Source organism: Salmo salar, chromosome 01 (genome assembly GCF_965601325.2).
Source record: "Salmo salar chromosome 01, fSalSal1, whole genome shotgun sequence".
In the NCBI taxonomy this organism is placed as follows: domain Eukaryota; kingdom Metazoa; phylum Chordata; class Actinopteri; order Salmoniformes; family Salmonidae; genus Salmo; species Salmo salar.
In genome coordinates, this window is record NC_138291.1 from 13,260,001 (window position 1) to 13,277,124 (window position 17,124).

Genomic DNA, 17,124 nt, shown 5'->3' on the forward strand with positions numbered 1-17,124 from the left:
AGCAAGTCTCTTCTTATTATTGATGTCCTTTAGTAGTGGTTTCTTTACAGCAATTCGACCATGAAGACCATGAACTTATCCTCTGCAGCAGAGGTAACTCTGGGTCTTTCTTTCTTGTGGCGGTCCTCATGAGAGCCAGTTTCATCATAGCGCTTGATGGTTTTTGCAACTGCAAAAAGTTATTGAAATTCTCTGCATTAACTGACCTTCATGTCTTAAAGTAATGATGGACTGTCGTTTCTCTTTGCTTATTTGAGCTGTTCTTGCCATAATATGGACTTGGTCTTTTACCAAATAGGGCTATCTTCTGTGTACCACCCCTACCTTGTCACAACACAACTGATTGGGTCAAACACATTAAAAAGGAAAGAAATTCCACAAATTAACTTTAACAAGGCACACCTGTTAATTGAAATGCATTCCAGGTGACTACCTCATGAAGCTGGTTGAGAGAATGCCAAGCTTGTGCAAAGCTGTCATCAAAGCAAAAGGTGGCTATTTTGAAGATAGATTTGTTTAACACTTTTTTGGGTACTACATGATTCCATATGTGTTATTTCATAGTTGTGTCTTCACTATTATTCTACAATGTAGAAAATAGTAAAAATAAAGAAAATCCTTAAATGAGTAGGTGTGTCCAAACTTTTGACTGGTACTGTATAATATATATATATATATATATATATATATGTGTGTGTGTTTTATTGTCACATATACCAAATATGTGCAGTGAAATGTGTTGTTTTACAGGGTCAGCCATATTATTACGGTGCCCCTGGAGCAAATTAGGAGTAAGTGCCTTGCTCAAGGGCACATCGACAGGTATTCAAACCAGTGACCTTCCGGTTACTGGCCTGACAGACTAACCGCTAGGCTACATGCTGCCCTGTACTGCAACAACTTGCTGTGAGATATTAGCCAGTACAGGGGGAGTTATTACATAGGGACCTAAGGGACCCTATTTATGGAAACAGCCTAATCCTCTTCCCAAAAACCAGATACAAATATTTGTATCCTTTCATAAAATAAATTGTTTTATTATATGATATACCATATTGTCCATTGACAGGCCAAATTCAGTCAAGTTTTTTCTGCAAAGTTTTCTGAAACGGCTGACTTCCTTAGGTTACATTCTCTTTACTGCTCTGACATTCTTTTTTTAGGTCATTGCAATGTGCGGAAACCTACGCTCTAATATTCCGAGGCTCATGTCATTTTCTCTCTGAATTCGACATGTTTCGTTCTACGTCCATGAGAGGCGGGACTCTACAGCAGGGTAGGGCGTTCTTGCTGCGGTCAGACCCAGACTCGTCACACAAGGGGTGGGTCATCCGGCGCAAAGGAAAACCCACCTTTTTCATTGTTAGGGACAAGGTGGAATGTGTTGGTTTGATCCTACAGCTCAGGCGGGGAATAGAGGGAAGAAACAACGAACGCAGTTAAGTAGGAAAAAAAGCTTTCTCCCGCTGGTGTACCAGAAATAACTTGTGTCTTTGGTTCAAACCTAGTCATCTTATCGGCACTAACCGAATGAATTTGGGGACTATCGCAGATTCTCTCATCGCAAGGTAGGTGAACTAGCTATTGTTTTGATCAATGTAAAACTACACATATTACTATATGGAAACATTTAACTGTGCTAGGATGCTGTAACTTCCTGAGTTCGACACGGGAAGACTCCGAACTGCGGCAAGTTTTGACCCCTCCTCCCCCTGCTCTTCTGCTGGCGCAGCCAAAAGGAAGCCTCCACGAAACACCAGACTGCGGTTAAAAACCTGGGCCACGTTCAGTAGGAAAACGGGGTGGAATGTTGCAGAAATAAAATATAACGACGAATAGAACTGACGTGATTCCATATTCATCAAGTCAAACATGTTTGTCCAGTGGTACATATTTCCATAGCCAGGTATTTGCATATTACTGTCTGAACTTTCTACAACGTTGTGTCCTGCTGAGCGGCCAGGTGGCTAAATTGTGTAACAGTTTGAATTTTTCCTCGTTCGTAGCTAGCTAGTTGACCGTTTCAAAATATTACGAATAGCTAGGCTACTTTTGCGTTCAGTGGCGACGTAACGTTACCGCTATCTGGACGGTATGTTGGGGGTTTCTGAACTGGACATTTTATGTTTTCCTCGAGAACAATGTATCCCGATAGAACGATTTCTTGAAATGAATTCGCAACACTATTAACCACCCACCTTAACACAAATCGAAAAAGTCCACTTTTTTTCTTAGTCAACTACACAGTCCACTGTCACCTTAAATATTTAGTAGCCTAAAGTAGGCCGCTTTTTTTACAGGTCAACTGTCAAGGTAAATAACGATTGCAAGATGGCAGTAAAAACCCTTTCTATATTGATACTTGACAGATAATCTTTTAGCTGGCTCCCAGGTAGTCTGTGTTGACACAGCCATGGGTAAGGTCCTTCAACTTGATCTCTATGGATAAATCATCAAATGCATTTAGGTCAATGCTGAAATTGTGAATACAGCAGGGAATGAACAGCCTGATACAATTGGAGATTGCAAAAATAATGCCAACAATCAAGGCAAAGATCCACTTGACATGGGAAGGGAGTTTCCCCAAAGATAGCTAGTTTTAATTTCACTGCACCAATATGGAAATTGGGCAGTGTTACAGAAATCTGCAGGTCTCATCAAAGTGAACACCTAATGGCTGAGAATCCTTTTAACACAGTACATTTGGATAGTCAAGCTTGATTTGCCCTCCTGTTGCCTCATGTTGGTGCGTGGAAGCAGGTCAGGTAGTGCTAGGTATCTACAGCCAAGCCAGTAGGGGCTGGAAATTACAGTGAGCTTTGTTTGGTCAATAGCAACATGATGTCGCAGAGTATTTGCATAAAGTCCAGCTTTCCCCAATTTTGGTCCCACTCTTTTCACATTCCGTCGCCCAATGGTCTCCCGCCCACTTTGCTTCAGTTGTTGGCTCCGTTGTTTCATTGCCCCAACGTTCTAGGTGGATTTCCGGTGAAACAGCTGAGATCCACAAATCATGTTGGGGGTGACGAAACAACCATTGGGCGTGAGCATGGGCGAGAGAAGTGAACAGGGAGGGACCAAAACTGGGGAAAGCTGAACTTTATGCAAATACTCTGACTTTGCTTTGCTATTGACCAATCGGAGCTCACTGTAGTTTTCAACCCATACTGGATTGGCTATTGATACCTAGCACTACCTAACATGCTTGCTAGCACCAACATGATAGCAACACAAGTGTGGCTATCCGAATTCACACATTAAAAGGATCTCGGCTATAAGGTGTGTGTGTGTAATGGCAGGGGTGTTTGACTCAGTACCTGTGAAGGTTTGTTCTGTATGTGTACATAGCCCAGTGTCAAAGCAATGAAATGCTGAGCTGAGTCTGAACATCACATTTTATTGGTCACATGCTTGGTAAACAACAGGTGTAGACTAACAGGGAAATGCTTACTTACGGGCCCTTCCCGACAATCCAGAGAGAGAAATAGAAAGATAATAACCGCCTGGTATAGAGGTCCTGGATGGCAGGTAGCTCGTCCCCAGTGACATACTGGGCCAAAGGCACTACCTTCTGTAGCGCCTTGCTGTCGGATGCCAAGCAGTTGCGATACCAAGCGGTGATCCAGCCAGTCAAGATGCTCTCAATGGTGCAGCTGTAGAACTTTTGGGGGGGGTCTGAGGGCCCATGCCAAATCTTTTCAGCCTCCTGAAGAGGCATTGTCGTGCCTTCTTCATGACTGTGTTGATGTGTGTGTGGGTGAACAGGAGCAGTAGTAGTAGTAGCAGCAGCAGTGTGGAGTAGTAATCTGGCAGGTTGGGCCCGTGGGATATAAATGGAGCTAGGGAGAAAGATAGAGGGGACCTGTTTCAGACATGAAGGCAAATCACTGCTGGCTTTCCAGTAAGTCCCAGAGCCAGCTACTAACTCTGCTACTGCTTCCACCCCTTCTGATGGTGGAAACACAAGTACAAGCTAGTTGGACTGCGAGATAGGCACAGCTACATACATTGGAGACTCACTATTTGTGCATACAGGGGAATAACCTATCCATTTCTGCCTTAGTAGGATTCAGAAGTACATGGTCATTAATATTGTCGATAGAAGCTGCTTCCAGCCAAGGAAAAGGCCATTTTACGCCTTTGTGCCAAACCATTGAGAGGTTACAATGCCAAACAAAGCAAGCTTCACACTTGGATTGCAATCCCTTCATATCCTGTCTGTGTGGACGTGTTGGCCATGTGGAAGTGTTGGCCATGTGGAAGTGTTGGCCATGTGGAAGTGTTGGCCATGTGGACGGGTTGGCCATGTGGACGGGTACTTCATGCCAGGCTTCTGTAGCAAACTTTACTTTCAACTTTGGCTGGTCACTTGGTAGGTCTCTGGTGTTTTTCCTTTGGGGTTATGTCACACTTTCACTTTACTGCTTGATAGTATACATTATGTTGTCTGAAGACTATTTTCAGAGAATTGGAAGCCTTCACGGGTCAACATTTTTTTTTATTATATGGAGACCCGTTCCGAACGGACCTGACAACTTGCCCCGTTCCTTATAGACCTGGTCAGATCCAGACCCGATCCGAGTGTGGGGAAACAGTAGAAAAGCACCATTTTAAAGATGCGTTATTAATTTGTGGTGCTGACTTGACTGCCGGTTATTGGAGGGAAACGATTTCCTCAACATCAATGCCATAGTAAAACGCTGTTTTTGGATATAAATATGAACTTGATAGAACTAAAAATGCATGCATTGTCTAACATAATGTCCTAGGAGTGTCATCTGATGGAGATTGTAAAAGGTTAGTGCATCATTTTAGCTGGTTTTATGGTTTTGGTGACCCTGTCTTTGAATTGACAAAACATTACACACAACTCTTGTAAATGTACTGTCCTAACATACTCTAAATTTATGCTTTCGCCGTAAAACCTTTTTGAAATCGTAAAACGTGGTTAGATTAAGGAGATGTTTATCTTTCAAAGGGTGTAAAATAGTTGTATGTTTGAAAAATTTGAATTTTGACATTTATTTGGATTCAAATTTGCCGCTCTTGAAATGCACCTGCTGTTGATGGAGTGCACCACCTAGCCCATAGAGGTTAACCGGAGCTGAAAAAGTGCCAGGGAGAGGAGGTAAAGGTGACGCTCTAGCATGGGCCGTGCTTTGTGTGTAGGCTACTGTGAGCGAGTGACATGAGAACAGAAAGCAGGGAGGAAGAGACCGCAATCAACCAAGCCGACTCGTGCTATAGCAGACTAATATCTGCCATAGCTAGGTTATTTATCATTCAATATGATTACTAGTACCCGTCTTGACTGCATCAAACCGGGAGAAGCTAGCTAGCTAGGCTGAGGTTGCATGCTCTTTCTGGTCTTACACAGTTAGAAACAACTCCGTTCAGAATATAATGTAACAGTCTACTTGTTGGCTCTTGGTTGTTGTACCCTATCTTTCTCGTTTAACTTTTAATTCTGTCTTCCATTGATTAGATATCTCCTAACTTTTGCCCCACACGGAGACTCTTTTACTGTAGCCTATTGCCGCTTTGATGACTTATGATTGGCCAACAACAAGCTACATGTGCCCCTCTCGTAAAAATGTCTCTCTATCGCTCTCCCCCGCAGCAGTCATGTTTGGATCTACAGTATATAGGTCCTTCCAGACAAGTCAGTTAAAATTACACATACCCGTGACAATCATATGAGATCCGACCCGCTCGGTCCCGAATCGGATCTCAGGTATCTGGGTACAGGTGGATCTGTGAAGACCTGTAATTGGAATCGTGTAGACAATGTAGGGTGCCTGTGAACTTAGCCATTCCAAATGGACTTTTTATGATCAAGAGTGAAAGCAAGCAAAGGCGCAGAGTTTGTTCAGTCACCAAAGTAATAATTCCCACCACCTCCCTCTTGTTTTACGACCTGAGTTTACACATGATTAATTTTCCACTCGAAGGAAGCATGCAATGAAATGGCATCTGCTGCCTTTGGCTGAAACCAAAGCGTAATCATTATGGGTGTCCAATAAGTGTAAAATCAGAGTTACTATGTGGACCTGAGGATTACAGAGTGGCTAAATGACTAGTCTGCAGATTAAATGGAAAATATTAGTTTAAAAACCATCGGGCAGGTCAAGTGTTGAGGTGTTGGTGTATTTCATAGAACTGTAATGGCCTATAGCCCTAGATTTTATGTCTAAAAATGGTATTTTAGTGAAAATACTTTCACTCTTCCGGGATAGTGACGTCAACGATGTAGAGAATGATGTTCCAGGTTTCTTTAATAAGGACCTCGTTGAAATAGTGCAGATGAGTCCTATTGCGTTTAGTGAGGCACACAGCACACATTTATTGTGATAATTAAATAATGGCCTGAGTGTCCGGGACAGTGACTCGTGTTGATGCTACGCAGGCCAGATGGACACTGCTGCCTGAGCTCCGGCAAAGGGTATGTACTATAGGAGAGTTCTAAATGCTTCTATGGAGTTTGCTAACACTAGCTTTGCCTTTTTGAGGTGTGTTTATTGGTGTTTTTTCCCAATGCTGCCTTTGTTTAAGACCCTGCAAAGTGTTAGTGGTCCTCAACCCTTTTACCCCAGCCGCGCTTTTATCAGTAGTGGGTGGGTGACGGTCTTGTCTCTGTGATTTCAGCTGGAGTTCAAACCAATTGTGCGCTGTCTGTACTTTTCTTGCAGCACCACTGATCTGATATCAGTAAAGCGTTCACAGTTCACACTGTTCATGCTGTTCACTCACTCATTAACTTCTATGGGCTAGGTGGGGCGCTAGCGTCCCACCTGCGGGACACAGCCAGTGAAATATCAGGGCGGCAAATTCAAAAACAACAACAATGTCATAATTCAACTTTCTCAAACATAAACCTTTTTAAAGATACACTTCTCCTTGATGTAACCACATTGTCCGATTTCCAAAAAGGCTTTACAGCGAAAGTAAAACATTAGATTATGTTAGGGGAGTACATAAACACAAATAATCACACAGCCATTTTCCAAGCAAGCATATATGTCACATAAACCAAAACCACAGCTAAATGCAGCACTAACCTTTGATGATCTTCATCAGATGACACTCCTAGGACATTGTTATACAATACATGCATGTTTTGTTCAATCAAGTTCATATTTAAATCAAAAACCAGCCTTTTACATTAGCATATGATGTTCAGAACTAGCATACCCACCGAAAACTTCCGGTGAATTTACTAAATTACTCATGATAAACGTTCACAAAATACATAACAATTATTTTAAGAATTATAGATACAGAACTCCTTTATGCAATCGCGGTGTCAGATTTTAAAATAGCTTTTCGGCGAAAGCACATTTTGCAATATTCTGAGTACATAGCTCGGCCATCACGGCTAGCTATTTTGACACCCACCAAGTTTGGGACAACCTAAACTCAGAATTACTACTAGAAAAATTGGATTACCTTTGCTGTCCTTCGTCAGAATGCACTCCCAGGACTTCTACTTCAACAACAAATGTTGTTTTGGTTCCAAATAATCCATAGTTATATTCAAATAGCTCTGTTTTGTTCGTGCGTTCAGGTCACTATCCGAAGGGTGTGTTGCGCATCTCGTGACAAATGTCAAAATATTCCATTACCGTACTTCGAAGCATGTCAAACGCTGTTTAAAATCAATTTTTATGCTATTTTTCTCGTAAAATAGCAATAATATTCCAACCGGGCAACGTTGTATTCAAAGGCTGAAAGAAAAAATGGAGTAGTCTCGTGACTGCGCATCTCCAGTGTCACTGTCCCCAGGCTGACCACCTACAAATTCTGCTGCTGTTCTTTGCCCAGAGACAGCAGACACCCCATTCCACTTTCTGGCGGCTTTAGAGAGCCAATGGAAGCCTTAGAAAATGTCACGTTACAGCACAATGCTGTATTTTCGATAGAGATGCAACAGAATGACAACAAATTGTCAGACAGGGCACTTCCTGTATGGAATCTTCTCAGGTTTTTGCCTGCCATATGAGTTCTGTTATACTCACAGACACCATTCAAACAGTTTTAGAAACTTTAGAGTGTTTTCTATCCAAATCTACTAATTAAATGCATATTCTAGTTTCTGGGCAGGAGTAGTAACCAGATTAAATCGGGTACGTTTTTTTTTTATCCGGCCGTGAAAATACTGCCCCCTATCCCAAAGAAGTTAAGTCCTCCATTTTGGGCAGCACAAGTAGGCTACAGAGGTGATTAAAACACATTGCTTCAGATTAGAGGTCGACCGATTTATCGGCAGGGCCGATTTCAAGTTTTCATAACAGTCGGTAATCGGCGTTTTTGGACGCCGATTACATTGCATTCCACGAGGAAACTGTGGCAGGCTGACCACTTGTTACGTGAGTGCAGCAAGGAGCCAAAGTAAGTTGCTAGCTAGCATTAAACTTATCTTATAAAAAACAATCAATAATCACGTAATCACTAGTTAACTACACATGGTTGATGATATTACTAGGTTAACTAGCTTGTCCTGCGTTGCATATAATCAATGCGGTGCCTGTTAATTTATCATCGACTCACAGCCTACTTCAACTTCGCCAAACAGTTGATTTAACAAAAGCGCATTCGCAAAAAAAGCAGTTGTTGAACAAATGTACCTAACCATAAACATTAATGCATTCCTTAAAATCAATACACAGAAGTATATATTTTTAAACCTGAATATTTAGTTAAAAGAAATTAATGTTAGCAGGCAATATTAACTAGGGAAATTGTCACTTCTCTTGCGTTCATTGCACGCTGTCAGGGTATATGCAACAGTTTGGGCCGCCTGGCTTGTTGCGAACTAATTTGCCAGAATTTTACATAATTATGACATAACATTGAAGGTTGTGCAATGTAACAGCAATATTTAGACTTAGGGTTGCCGCCTGTTCGATAAAATACGGAACGGTTCTGTATTTCACTGAAAGAATAAATGTTTTGTTTTCGAAATGATAGTTTCCGGATTTGACCATATTAATGACCAACGCCTCGTATTCCTGTGTTAATAATAATAATAATAATAATAATAATAAGTCTATGATTTGATAGAGCGGTCTGACTGTGCGGTGGTAGGCAGCAGCATGCTCGTAAGCATTCATTCAAACAGCACTTTCCTGCATTTGCTAGCAGCTCTTCGCTGTACTCCAAGCATTGCGCTGTTTATGACTTCAAGCCTATCAACTCCCGAGATTAGGCTGGCAATACTATAGTGCCTATAAGAACATTCAATAGTCAAAGGTATATGAAATACAAATGGTATAGAGAGAAATATTCCTATAATAACTACAACCTAAAACTTCTTACCGGGGAATATTGAAGACTCATCTTAAAAGGAACCACCAGCTTTCATATGTTCTCATGTTCTGAGCAAGGACCTTAAACGTTAGCTTTTTTTAAACCTTAGCTTTTTTACATTCCTCGGCCACAGTTCTTTTGTGTGTCCCTTGAATCTTCTGGACAGGCCAGTATTTCTCAGCGTTGGCTCCCAATGATTCTTATCTACGGCTTCTCGACGAGTCCCTCGGCTGTTCTCACACTGAGTCCTCCCTCCTCTCCGGCCCGCTGTTCTCACATGAGTCCTCCCTCCTCTCCGGCCCGCTGTTCTCACATGAGTCCTCCCTCCTCTCCGGCCCGCTGTTCTCACATGAGTCCTCCCTCCTCTCCGGCCTAGTTCCAGGGGTTCATAGGGTCCTCTTCAGCCCAGTTCCAGGGGTATTTTTGGAAGTTAATGGGAAGAGGGATCTGAAGTGCTTAGGGATGTCTGGGTCAGGGTGGAAAGTTGTGTTGTGTGTAACATTGTGTGTGTTGTACCAGTATTGAGAACACTGGAATGCCGTGGGTTAGTGGGCTGGAAAGAGTGGGAGTGGGGTGGACACACGTTTGGAAAAGGGAGAAATATTTGGCGTTTTTCATTCCAGTTTGGTTCAAGGTGCATTCTTCATGTGGGGAAAATGACTAGTGAGGAAGGTGAACATCGGACTCTAATTCGCAGGATATCTCATCTATCCACAGCAAATTCTTATTACAGGACTGTACCTGTCTACATTACACAACCTGTTTTTGAATGATCGTCTCAGATGACTTCATGTAACACACTCACTGGTACTTTACACAGTAGGCCTATCTCTGAAGTCAAAAGTATCTCAAAATCCTTTAACATTTACCCCTGAGTATTTCAATTCCAGTCAATTCAGAAAAGTAAACCCAATTCCACATTTTCCTCATTGAAAAGCATTGGAAGAGAATTGGAGTTGGAATTTCATTGTACTTCCTGAATTGAAATGGAGTTGACTCCAACCCAGCTGTGTATTTTACAGCCGTTTTATACTCGGACCGTTGTAGTACGTTGAGTATTGTAATGGTTCTTTCAACTCCTGTACCATGGTAGTTGAGCTAGACACATTTTCCTAAGCATCTTTTTCTTCACTCTCAGGATTTAAGATAAACCTCTTATTTTCTGTTGCTTTTTCGGTCGAGACGGTCCTCTGTTTTTAGTTCTCTAGGCCTGTGGTTGGCAGATGGCCGGTTGGTCCAGCCTGGCCGCGCCAGCATACCACAAGCTACAGGAGTTCATCCCAAGGGCTCTTGTTGACGTTTGGTCTCTCACAGCGCTAGCTTGCTGCTGTTCTAGGAACTCTGAGATGAGAAGACGTTGACAGCAAATGTGTGGTTGACAGACTTTGCCAGAGGTGTCTCTCGTACTCACACTTCAAAGTGTGTGAGGGGAGGATGGATGATGATGAATAGGGAGAGACATGGGTAAAATGTGTAATTTTCTATTCTTGGCAGTTTCTTCTTAACTCGTAACTAGCCTTGCTGCTATGTTTTGTGTTTTACTTCTCAGGCAGCTGGATTCTAGTCTTAACCAGAGAGAAAGAGGGAGTGTTGGAGTGCGAAAGAGAGGGTATGGGGGAGGAACCGCAGGCTGCTTGTTAAACATGACCTCTAGAAGGATCGGGAGCTGTGATTAGTGTATTTGGTGTCAGTGAGAGGGCATCTAGGCAACAACCTGGAGCACCTAGCAACCAAACCCACCTCATTTGTTCAGAGAGTGACAGCCCTGCCTGCTGTAGCCAATTATGCCATAAGAAATATAATCTAGTCATTTTATTTCTGAGGTAAGCCAACATAAGCACCAGGCATAAGACTACTGTAACCTAACTGTCCTGGGCCAGTATCCACAAAGCATCTCAGTAGGAGTGCTTATCTAGGATCTGTCCATATAATCTTATTAATCTAATAGGTTAAACTGATCCTAGATCAGCACTCCTACTCTGAGACTGTTTGTGAATACAGGCCCTGATCTTACACTAGGAGTGTGAACATTTAAACGGTAAAATATTTTAATGAAATTGGGACGTTAAGCTTAAGAAAAAATCCCTAACTGAATTAAAAAAAAATTCCTTACATGTTTTTTTATTTTTTTATCACAGTGCAGTTATCACAAAACTACCACTAAAAGGGCCTGATCATCATAAAGGGAAAAATGTAAATTTAACAAATACCTAACGCAACAATGCTGTAACGTTAGGAGATATGGATCTTTCAAATGATTTGCCACAGATGTAAAGCACTCCACCTCATCGTAGTTTGAAAAATGGCAGAGAAAGGCAAGTTGTCAAACTACCGTTAATAAGTGACAAGTGACACGCTGTTTATCAGTGCCATGCCCAACATCCTTAACTAGCTAGCTAAAATTCCATCCTTGTGTTTATCAGTATCGCAGGCTAGCAGCAGGCAGGCTACAACAAGCTAAATCAGCTGATTTAAATCTCTAGCGACCAATATACTTGCACATAATTTGTGCAGGAGTCATGCCTGGAATTTCATGATATTGGGGGCAAGGACATTTGGTCCCAATCTGGTGAGGTGCCCAATCTGCCAGCGCGCCAAGGCCATTAACCAAAATAGCCAATTGCAAAAAAACACTAGCTATTCTGTTAAGAAAAACATGTGTATGTAAATGTACATAAATAATTAGCCTACTTTTTAGTTTTTATTGTTTTTTGTTTTATCCTCTTATGTTTTGTGTAGTAAATGTTTGAAAATAAAACCCGTTTTTTTTTTTTTTCCTGTGACGCACATTGCGCTGCAATCCATGTCTGAAATGTTCTGTATAAATAAAGCTTGATTTGACTTCAGTGTAGGTGATAGCCTGTGTGAATTGGCTACAGTCGGTCATGTCCACACCGATGCTGACAGGAGGGAGGCGCCAGAAAATGTAGCCAAACCGCACCACAACATCACCCACCTTGCAATCTAAGCGGAGGCGGTCAACATTTTGAAACTATTTAACCATAAACGCAATTGTTTAAAATCTGGATGTTTTTATTTATTTATGAGGCATGTCTTACGATGTTCTGACCATAGGATTGTTGAGGGGATTATTTTAACACTTCCTCATATGCCATTGAAACCAGTATTTCTCTCGTGTTCTTAACTTTATTTTGTTTTACAGCAGCCAAAGACACCATCCTAGTCATATTAACAACCCATGCGGTGTGCTTTGGAGAACGGTGTTTGCCCGCTAATTGCATTTTGGAACATTCCTGCTTATAGCCTTAATGCCGGTGCACATTGCTGTGCTCATAATGTGAAGAAATAGCCTAATAGTTTATCATCATTATAAGCTAAACTTTCTGATCTGTTGCATCAGCCTCATTGCTTTTAAAAGGTGTTTTGAGTTACTGTGGTTGTATTAATTTGGGATCCATCGCCCCACAACTGTCCCAGAGTCTGTTTTTGGAAGATTTATTTCTGGCACAGAACGACAAGCTGACCAATAGAATAGGTAAACTTTTGTAATATGGAGGAAAGTAGATTGACATAGGCTAGTGCTTTTGTTGTTCGTTACTCATCTTGTTGGCTGACAAAGTAAATGTGGACAGTTCATCTACCATCTCCAATATGCACCTTGGAATTCAACGTGCACTGTTGTCTTCTTCACTAGTTGCCTACTTCGAAGTTGCGATTCCTGTGAAAAGGGCACGATCACGTGACGGTCATTGGCTAATAAGAATTGCGATATCTGAGAGAGCCATGTGAGTGAGGGGTGCTTTGGAGCAGGGCGATTTGGCAGCCGGGAGTAGGGAATTATAATTATTATGTTCAGGCATGGATTTTTGTTGTTGTGGGCATTACGTCCACACTAGGGGGCATCGACGGCCATGGCAATTCGAGGCCTGGCAGAAGTAGAAATATTTTTTGGGGGTTTTTACAGATTTCTCACTGTCTGTTTTATTTCTGCCCCAGTGCCCGTGTTTCATAGAGCGAGTCAAGTCAGGGGCGCGGCAGACCATGTTTCATAGAGCGAGTCATGTACAAGACGGGGTGCGGGAGACCGTGTTTCATAGAGCGAGTCGTGTACAAGACGGGGCGCGGGAGACCGTGTTTCATAGAGCGAGTCCTGTACAAGACCGTGTTTCATAGAGCGAGTCGTGTACAAGACGGGGCGTGGGAGACCGTGTTTCATAGAGCGAGTCCTGTACAAGACGGGGCGCGGGAGACCGTGTTTCATAGAGCGAGTCCTGTACAAGACGGGGCGCGGGAGACCGTGTTTCATAGAGCGAGTCCTGTACAAGACCGTGTTTCATAGAGCGAGTCATGTACAAGACGGGGCGCGGGAGACCGTGTTTCATAGAGCGAGTCGTGTACAAGACGGGGCGCGGGAGACCGTGTTTCATAGAGCGAGTCGTGTACAAGACGGGGCGCGGGAGACTGTGTTTCATAGAGTGAGTCGTGTACAAGACGGGCCGCGGGAGACCGTGTTTCATAGAGCGAGTCGTGTACAAGACGGGGCGCGAGAGACCGTGTTTCATAGAGCGAGTCATGTACAAGACGGGGCGCGGGAGACCGTGTTTCATAGAGCGAGTCGTGTACAAGACGGGGCGCGGAAGACGGTGTTTCATAGAGCGAGTCATGTACAGTGAGGGGAAAAAAGTATTTGATCCCCTGCTGATTTTGTACGTTTGCCCACTGACAACGAAATTTTAATGGTAGGTTTATTTGAACAGTGAGTGACAGAATGACAACAAAAAATTTCAGAAAAAGCATGTCAAAAATCTTATAAATTGATTTGCATTTTTAATGAGGAGAAATAAGTATTTGACCCCCTCTCAATCAGAAAGATTTCTGGCTCCCAGGTGTCTTTTATACAGATAACGAGCTGAGATTAGGAGCGCACTCTTAAAGGGAGTGCTCCTAATCTCAGTTTGTTACCTGTGTAAAAAACACCTGTCCACAGAAGCAATCAATCAATCAGATTCCAAACTCTCCACCATGGCCACGACCAAAGAGCTCTCCAAGGATGTCAGAGACAAGATTGTAGACCTACACAAGGCTGGAATGGGCTACAAGACCATCGCCAAGCAGCTTGGTGAGAAGGTGACAACAGTTGATGCGATTATTCGCAAATGGAAGAAACGCAAAAGAACTGTCAATCTCCCTCGGCCTGGGGCTCCATGCAAGATCTCACCTCGTGGAGTTGCAATGATCATGAGAACGGTGAGGAATCAGCCCAGAACTACACGGGAGGATCTTGTCAATGATCTCAAGGCAGCTGGGACCATAGTCACCAAGAAAACAATTGGTAACACACTACGCTGTGAAGGACTGAAATCCTGTAGCACCCGCAAGGTCCCCCTGCTCAAGAAAGCACATATACATGCCCGTCTGAAGTTTGCCAGTGAACATCTGAATGATTCAGAGGACAACTGGTGAAAGTGTTGTGGTCAGATGAGACCAAAATGGAGCTCTTTGGCATCAACTCAACTCGCCGTGTTTGGAGGAGGAGGAATGCTGCCTATAACCCCAAGAACCACATCCCCCACCGTCAAACATGGAGGTGGAAACATTATGCTTTGGGGGTGTTTTTCTGCTAAGGGGACAGGACAACTTCACCGCATCAAAGGGACGATGGACGGGGTCATGTACTGTCAAATCTTGAGTGAGAACCTCCTTCCCTCAGCCAGGGCATTGAAAATGGGTCGTGAATGGGTATTCCAGCATGACAATGACCCAAAACACACGGCCAAGGCAACAAAGGAGTGGCTCAAGAAGAAGCACATTAAGGTCCTGGCGTGGCCTAGCCAGTCTCCAGACCTTAATCCCATAGAAAATCTGTGGAGGGAGCTGAAGGTTTGAGTTGCCAAACGTCAGCCTCAAAACCTTAATGACTTGGAGAAGATATGCAAAGAGGAGTGGGACAAAATCCCTCCTGAGATGTGTGCAAACCTGGTGACCAACTACAAGAAACGTCTGACCTCTGTGATTGCCAGCAAGGGTTTTGCCACCAAGTACTAAGTCATGTTTTGCAGAGGGGTCAAATACTTATTTCCCTCATTTAAAATGCAAATCATTTTATAACATTTTTGACATGGGTTTTTCTGGATTTTTTTGGTTGTTATTCTGTCTGTCACTGTTCAAATAAACCTACCATTAAAATTATAGACTGATCATTTCTTTGTCAGTGGGCAAACGTACAAAATCAGCAGGGGATCAAATACTTTTTTCCCTCACTGTACAAGACAGGGGCGCGGGAGACTGTGTTTCATAGAGCGAGTCATGTACAAGACGGGGCGCGGGAGACCATGTTTCATAGAGCGAGTCATGTACAAGACGGGCGCGGGAGACCATGTTTCATAGAGCGAGTCATGTACAAGACGGGGCGCAGGAGACCATGTTTCATAGAGCGAGTCATGTACAAGACGGGGCGCAGGAGACCATGTTTCATAGAGCGAGTCATGTACAAGACGGGGCGCAGGAGACCATGTTTCATAGAGCGAGTCATGTACAAGACGGGGCGCAGGAGACCATGTTTCGTAGAGCGAGTCATGTACAAGACGGGGCGCGGGAGACCATGTTTCATAGAGCGAGTCATGTACAAGACGGGCGCAGGAGACCATGCTGTCGAATAGATTTAGAATTTTGGAATATTGATAAACTGCAGTTGATGTCAAGTGCGCATTGTCTCAATGCAAATTTTAGCCAAAACACTTGCAAACTAGTGTGATCACTATCAAACACAACAGCAAGTGGCCACTCGATAAAGGACTTTATGGGCCAGGTGTTCAGTAATGAGATTCAGCCTATGACTGCGATAGTTAGAACTTAATTCCCCCCTTAGTGGTCATACGCAGTAGGACCATACTCTGCATTGTGAATTCACATGGAATTTTCAGATTTTTAACAGAAAACAGATTTTTTTTTAAAGGTTTTTAAACAGCACGAAAATAAATCCATTTTTCACATGCCTATCTTACAGCCACTCTCTCTCTGTTATCAGCGCGAAGGGGGAGGGAGAGACCTGCTGGACTCTGTTATCAGCCCGAAAGGAGAGGGTGAGGGAGAGAGCTGGACTACATGTGAATGAGTCCTCACTGAGTGATGTCGCTCGGACCCTGAGATAACAGTCGTGCCCTCTGTCTAGCCTTGGTATCCATGAGTGTGGGCGGGGGAGTTTTATGACCCGTTGGCTCACATTTGCTGTGGCAACCACCCGTCATGTTTTACACATCCCTCTCTGGCCCCCTCTCTCGGTGTCTGACGGTCGACTATAACGCATGCGTGTGAAAGAGAGGGAGCGCTCCTGGATGTCTGCTTAGCCTTTCTGAATGACAGACAGATCGCCTCCTCTCTGGTCTGCCCCCGCAGATAGAGGGAGAGAACAAGAGGAAATGGAGGGAGAAGGGGAACGAGGACGAGGGTGAGAAAGAGAGGGATGACGGACACCTGTATCCACATCTCTGCTGATTCACAACGAAGTTTTGAAATGTCACCTTCTGTATTCTGCTATTCTAACTCCACTGTAAGTTGAGTCCCTGACTGAGTTGCTAAAAATCCATTCAAATTAAAAAAAATGAGGTCCGGACCTTGGTGTTCTCATGTGTAGTTATGGCCCTGCAGGCAGGTACTGTGGTCTGTGTGCTGGTTGCCTGGAAGTGTGTGGGGCAGTAAGTAACAAAACACTGAGAAAGCACAATGATTGCTAAGTTAAACAAAGCATACAACTTTATGCACAAGGACTACTTTTAACAATTTCCACTGAAAAAGGAAGTGTTTATAAAACAATCCCTTTAACAATCCTATGGTCGGAACACGGTAAGACATGCTCAT

General features: G+C 43.3%; 1 protein-coding gene across 4 annotated transcripts in view; it reads left to right on the top strand.

The window, feature by feature from the left end:
- Window positions 1-1,313: 1,313 nt before the first annotated feature.
- The window catches only part of LOC106562166 (leucine zipper protein 1), a 63,342-nt gene continuing 47,531 nt past the window's right edge, over window positions 1,314-17,124 (top strand). For 2 of the 4 annotated variants that reach the window (XM_014126884.3, XM_082966197.1), the window contains exon 1: window positions 1,314-1,568. The gene's annotated coding sequence lies outside the window, so the exon portion shown is untranslated. The remainder of the gene's footprint in view (window positions 1,569-17,124) is intronic. The other 2 variants (XM_014126960.3, XM_014127109.3) reach the window with 2 other exon arrangements.